The sequence below is a fragment of the Phyllobates terribilis genome, unplaced genomic scaffold (genome assembly GCF_046119375.1).
Source record: "Phyllobates terribilis strain yellow unplaced genomic scaffold, ASM4611937v1 Scaffold_1__5_contigs__length_1240528914, whole genome shotgun sequence".
NCBI classification, from domain to species: domain Eukaryota; kingdom Metazoa; phylum Chordata; class Amphibia; order Anura; family Dendrobatidae; genus Phyllobates; species Phyllobates terribilis.
Window position 1 is genome coordinate 489,774,904 of NW_027362761.1, and position 6,124 is coordinate 489,781,027.

Here is a 6,124-nt window from a genome sequence, read left to right on the forward strand (position 1 = left end):
CGGGAGGGGTGTGTGGGTGGAACTAAGGGGGTGATAAAAGATCAAGGCAAATTATGATCTGTGTTCAATGCTGAGGAAGATGCATGTCAGTGTAAGCTTGATCCCGTTAACTAGACGTTTTCAACTGGATTGCTTCTGTTCACTAGCTGACTCGTCTCTGCGAGCAGCATAGTAAGGTTCTTTTGTTTGATCTGTTTTACTTTATGTAACTGTTAGTGATGAGCAAGTGTGCTCGTTTAACCCTTTAACTGAGCATGCTCGGGTGCTAACCGAGTACCTTCGGCGTGCACGTGTTTTATGTTCGAGTCCCTGCGTCTGCATGATTTACGTCTGTTATACAGCCTCAACACATGCAGGGATTGCCTGTTTGTTAGGGAATCCTCACATGGCTGGTGGTGGCAGCGAGTAGTACCCGGGTTATCGTGGAATTCACAATGACTGTATAGGAGGTATATACATATATTCCATGCGTTGGAATCAGAGGTGTATAAATCATACACTCACTGTTAGTTGCCCGATAATCAGCCCATTAGTGCAAACAGCCTGCGGTCAATCGTGTAATTGTCCATATGATAGGAGGCGGCAGAGAGCTGTTCGCTTACAAGATTACAGCGGGTAGTTCTGCGTGACATTCCTGGGCTGTGATTATTCTTGACACGCCACTTTTCAGACATGTCTCATTCATTAAGAGGTGTTCGCCTCTTCATTAATCAGGCGTGTCTGACTCCAGCCCCCTCATCAAGACCAGTATGAATAAAACTGGTCTTGATGAATCGAGGCCTTAGGCTTGGGTCACCTGAGCGTATACAAAAAATCAGTCCCATTCTCATCCAGGATGGTGGGACGATTTTTTTCTCATTTGTTGGTCATGTGCTGTCTGTATGCAATCTTTTTTTTTACTCAGCAGCTATTAAGTCAGTGTACATTCAATTTAAATGTGTTAAATGGTTAAAGCTGTGATCAGATCTCAGCTCTGATCGCCACTGCTGTCAAACACAGATAACAGCTATGGAATATAGCCGCCATCTATGGCGTGTGGCGAAATCTCAGCTCCTGAGTCCTCTCCACTCGCTGTAACCTTCACAATCAAGTACATGTACTAGATTTTACATTGAGAGGTCAAGGGAGCTGTATGGTAATAATTAACTACATGACAAAAACCTGACATTTTAACAGGGGTGTGACTATGTATATCCAATGTAGTTGTCAGTACCCACAGAGGGAGTGGCACTGGGGTTTTCATCTGTTGTATATTGTACACAGTGCAACATATGCAATTTGTATCTGAAGACAAAGAAGGCTGAAAAAAATATTAAAAAAAAGTCACCTTCTATACAGGGAACCAGTCTGTCATTGACAGCCGAACAGCAGACCTACCAATGCGTGATCCTCCATGAAGCCAATTTTCTGCAATAACAATAAAAGACAGAGTATAAACATTGCATAAAAGGTGAGTTTAAACACGGAAGAGCAAAACAACTGCAATATCATCATAAGGGTGAATGTGACATTGGTCAATCGCTTTAAAAATATGGCAACAGCATCAGTTGCAGGTGCTACATATCATCTAATCTTGACAATGTGTTATATTGTATAAATTGCATGGTAAAAAATCGTGTAGGGAAATTCTGCAGAATAGATAACATAGATTAACATGCAACAAATTTAACCCCTCGCACACTCTGACGAAATTGAACGTCTCAGTCATGGTCTGTATGGCGGGCTCACAGCCGGCATCTTCCTCTTACAGAGCCAGCCTTAAGGCCCTGTCACACATAACGAGATCGCTAGCGAGATCGTTGATACGTCACGGGTTTTGTGACGCAATAGTGACATCGCTAGCGATCTCGTTACGTTTGACAGGTAGCAACGATCAGGCCCCTGCTGTGAGATCGTTGATCGTTACAAAGCTTCCTGGACCATTCCTGGGTCGTTGCACTCCCGCTGGGCAGTGTGCATCGCTGTATTTGACACCTAGCCAACGACCTCGTCAGCGATTCAGAGCAGAGACACGTAGGCGTGCATAAATTGGACTTTTCCGCGCCCCTCGTCCCCGATTGGTGGTCGCTACAGCGTTCTCATTTCCGGCCGCGCATAAAGAAGGCAACAGAATAGCGATTCCGTCCTTTGTTTCTGACCTCGTGCTTGATTGCAGATCCTAGCAGAGTTCTCCGGACTGTTGATTGCAGATCCTAGCAGAGTTCTCCGGGCTGTTAATATCCGTTCATTGGACTAGTGCTGATTTTTGCGGATCATTGTAGCGTTCTCCAGCTGTGACTCCGCTTTGAACAAATCAGGCATCTTTATCGAGGTAGGTATTGTTTGAGGTCTCACATACGTTTCCATTTTTAATTCATTTATCGCACATTTACCAATTATCTGCTATCTTTGCTCTTCAGGGAGGGAGGGCTTGGCTTCTATCTGTATATATATGCTTTTGCATGGACAGATATTTTAGGGGTCTCATGCACACACACCCACACAGCACGTTTTCTGTCATGCTCACTAACAGAATGGAACATGGTTTTCCATGATATTTTTTATGTACAGTTTCAATACTTGTGTTAATTGTTTTGTTGAAAGTGTTCTCATCTTTTCATGTTATGTTTGCAGTTTGCAAATCATGGACGACGGGCAGTGTGCTATTGTGGTTGCTGCATTGCTGGTTGAGGAAGCTCGGCGTCAAGATGAGGCACGAGAGCTACAGAGGCGTTCCAAACGAAAGCGTCGCATGTGGACCAGAGAGTGGCTGCAGAAGAGGTCTGAATTGTCCCACATTCAACTTGTAAGAGAGCTTCAGGAGAAGAATCCTCATGATTTCCGCAACTATCTGAGGATGTCAGAGGAATCTTTTAAAGAGTTACTGGAACGAGTTACGCCACGTATTCAACGGAAGGATACAGCGATGCGTGCTGCCATTCCGGCAGATGAAAGATTGGCAGTCACACTGAGATTCCTGGCCACCGGACGCTCACTCCAAGACTTGCATTTTTCTGCAGCCATTTCAAGGCCCATGCTCAGTGTTCTAATCCCGGAGACATGTAATGCAATTTACCACAGTCTACGTAGTTACATACAGTTTCCCAACACGGAGGAGGAATGGAAAAAGATTGCCTCTGTGTCACGGGTGTGTCGCCACGAAGATCGTCACGATTACACAGCCTGACTTCTCGCAGCTGACTTTTTGGTGCTTTGTGTTTTTCGGCAGTGAGGGAGTTAATTCTCTCTCTCTCTGTGCTAGACGAGGTCCAGCCTCGCCCAGCTGCAATCAATGCTGCTGTAGTGAGACTCCTTCAAATGCCTGCTGGTCTGTTAGGGAAGTGTCGGTGAAAGCATTTCATGCAGACTAACAGAGCGGATCGTGGTATTTGGAGTTTCAGAGATAAGTGTATTTGGAGTGTTTTTTCCCTTCCTCGCTTTATCATTTATCTCCTTTCCCGTTGGTGTTCCCTCTGTTGTAGTTGTGTAGTTTTTGTATGCAAGGTGGTTTTGGTTTTTCCCTTGTACTGTCTCGTTCGTCTAAGTACTGTGTGTGGGCATATTATTACTTGTCCCCTTTTGTTGTGATCGGGGTCCTTCTCAGGACTAGATTACTTAGGTGCAGGGATCCTCAGGAGGTAGGGGTTACGCTGGCGGCCTGGACCTCTGTACCTTTAACAGTACCTCCAGGTTGAGGGATTAGTCAGGGCCCCAGCTTAGGATCAGCTTAGGCCCCCTACCTCCAGTATACAGAGACAGCGTGACACTCTGATTTTGAGCAGCTGTGGCAGGTCCCTAACTGTGGTGGGGCTTTGGACGGGAAACATGTCCGAATCACTCAGCCACCAAATAGCGGATCCTATTTTTATAATTATAAGGGCTATTTCAGCATCATCATGATGGCCCTTGTTAACGCCAATTACGAATTTATAAATGTAGATGTTGGCATGAACGGCAGGGTTTCTGATGGTGGTGTTTTAGAGCACACTTTTTGGAGAGCGATTGGACAACTGTGACCTACACTTGCCTCCCAACTCAGAGACTACAAGTAACCTTAATTTTGTTTTTGTCGGCGATGAAGCCTTCCCACTTCATCCCAATCTTATTAAACCGTTCCCCCAAAAAAGTCTTACCCAGGAAAGAAGAATTTTCAATTATCGTTTGTCAAGGGCACGTCGTGTTGTCGAAAATGCCTTCGGTATCATGGCCAACCGCTTCAGAGTTTTTCACACGCCAATTAACATGAAGCTTGCATCAATAGACTCTGTTGTTTTGGCCTGTTGCACGCTTCACAACTTTCTTCGTCGACGTGATGCAATTACGTACTGTCCGCCTGGCTTCTTGGACTCTGTGGACCTAGCCAATGGGGAAGTGGAGCTCGGAGAATGGCGTTCAAACGATCCTGCAATTGCAGGCCTTCAACCAGTGGGACATGGCAGAAACACCCAGGATGCGAAGACCTGCCGCGACAACTACTGCCAGTATTTTAACGGTCCTGGTGCTGTTACTTGGCAGCATCAGAACTTATAGTGGGCAACTACTGACAATTCTACACTACTTTCAGTTTTGTATTGATTTGTGTAATAAACTGTGTTTAACTTTGCAAAAGCTTTGTTTCTCATTGTTTCAATAGTAAGGGCCCGTATATACATACGTGTACTACTCCAGTGGCGTACATAGGAATCATGGGACCCCATAGCAGAAGTTATAATTGGGGACCCCCCACAAAAAAAAAAAAAAAGTAAATAATTGTTGGGGACACAGAAGAGCAGATCTCACAACCTTCCAGCCTTTGCATAGCAACTTTCTTCCTTTCTGAACTCCTAGATTCCTCTTTCATAGCCCCATAAAATATGATGCCAACAAAAGTGTCCCCCTTAACACAGTATGATACCCCGATGGTGAATTCCTCCTTTTTAGCCTCCACATGCACAGTGTAATGACCCTAATGTATCACATGAGCCATGTATGAGGGAGTTGGAGTCGTGGAGTCGGAGTCATGGAAATTGAGGAGTCGGTTTGGCTTGCCGACTCCACAGCCCTGTATACCAGGATGGGAGAGCATATACATATGCATATGTGGCACCCCAGGGGTCTGGTTTCCACAGTAACAGCAATGTTATGTCTGAGAGCAGGTGGGAGGTCTCTTGGTCAGGGATCCTGTGCATGCCACACCTCCTGCCCAGTCCTGGGAGGGGAAGAACTTCCCCTATATAAACCTAGGGCTGAGGCAGGGTTAGTGAGTAGAGAAGAAGTAGAGACAGAGAAGAGAAGCAGATATAGGAAAGAACATCAGGAGCTCTGTGGGAGCAGTGTTACAAAGAGTCAGGGGCTGGCAGCTGCAGAGCTCGCCCTGACTGAGAAGATTTCTTACCGGACCCGGAGTCCGAGGCTGTGGGGACTAACTCCTACCCAGCAGCAGAATCCGTAAGGCAGGGGATTTCAGGTCCTCTGGCCAAGAAACCCGAAGGCACGGTCACACGCATGGGACCAGCACCGCCGTCGTGGAGCGGAAGCTACTAGAAGGCCCCGAGTCACCGGCCATACGGGTGAGCACCACACGGTACACTCAGGGACGTGGGCTACTTATACTCGCTTCTAGCAAGGTAGCCAGAAGAGTATCGTTAGTTTGGGAGGCCTACAACTCCGCCTGGCCAGGGGAGATCCCATCTGCTCAAGGACTGACCAGGCCCCAACCGCTAGCCAGTACTCCGGGAGGGTCTATCTTTGTCACCAGTAAAGACCCTGAACTACACCGCATCGTCTCTGAGTGGTTCCTGCTACCCCCATCATCCACGTCGGCTGCCCTGAGGCCATACCCCTCCCGTTGGGGGTTATACCATCCACGCTGCACCATCCTTCCACCGGCCTCAGCGGTCTGCCCTGCAGCGGCAGCTCCATAGCTGCATTCAACGGGTGGCGTAGTCGTCCATCATCTACCGCTGATACAGCGCCACTTAGTCTGACTCCCTGGGCACGGACCGGATCACCGCCACGAGACTACAACCCTCAAGAGATCCGGCTCCGGGTAAGCTCCCGCGTGCGCAACGCAGCGCGACACAGGCCCAGGGGCGCGTCACATACATATACATAATGCACTCGCTGTGGTCCTCCACACAGTATAATGCAGCCCCCCATAGAGTAA

General features: G+C 47.4%; 1 long non-coding RNA gene across 1 annotated transcript; it reads left to right on the top strand.

Moving 5' to 3' along the window:
• The first annotated feature begins 1,272 nt into the window (after positions 1-1,272).
• LOC141168066 (uncharacterized) lies at positions 1,273-3,346 on the top strand. Its single transcript, XR_012251824.1, has 3 exons — positions 1,273-1,450; positions 2,156-2,311; positions 2,614-3,346. It is a non-coding gene; the product is annotated as an uncharacterized lncRNA (long non-coding RNA).
• The last annotated feature ends 2,778 nt before the right edge of the window (positions 3,347-6,124 follow it).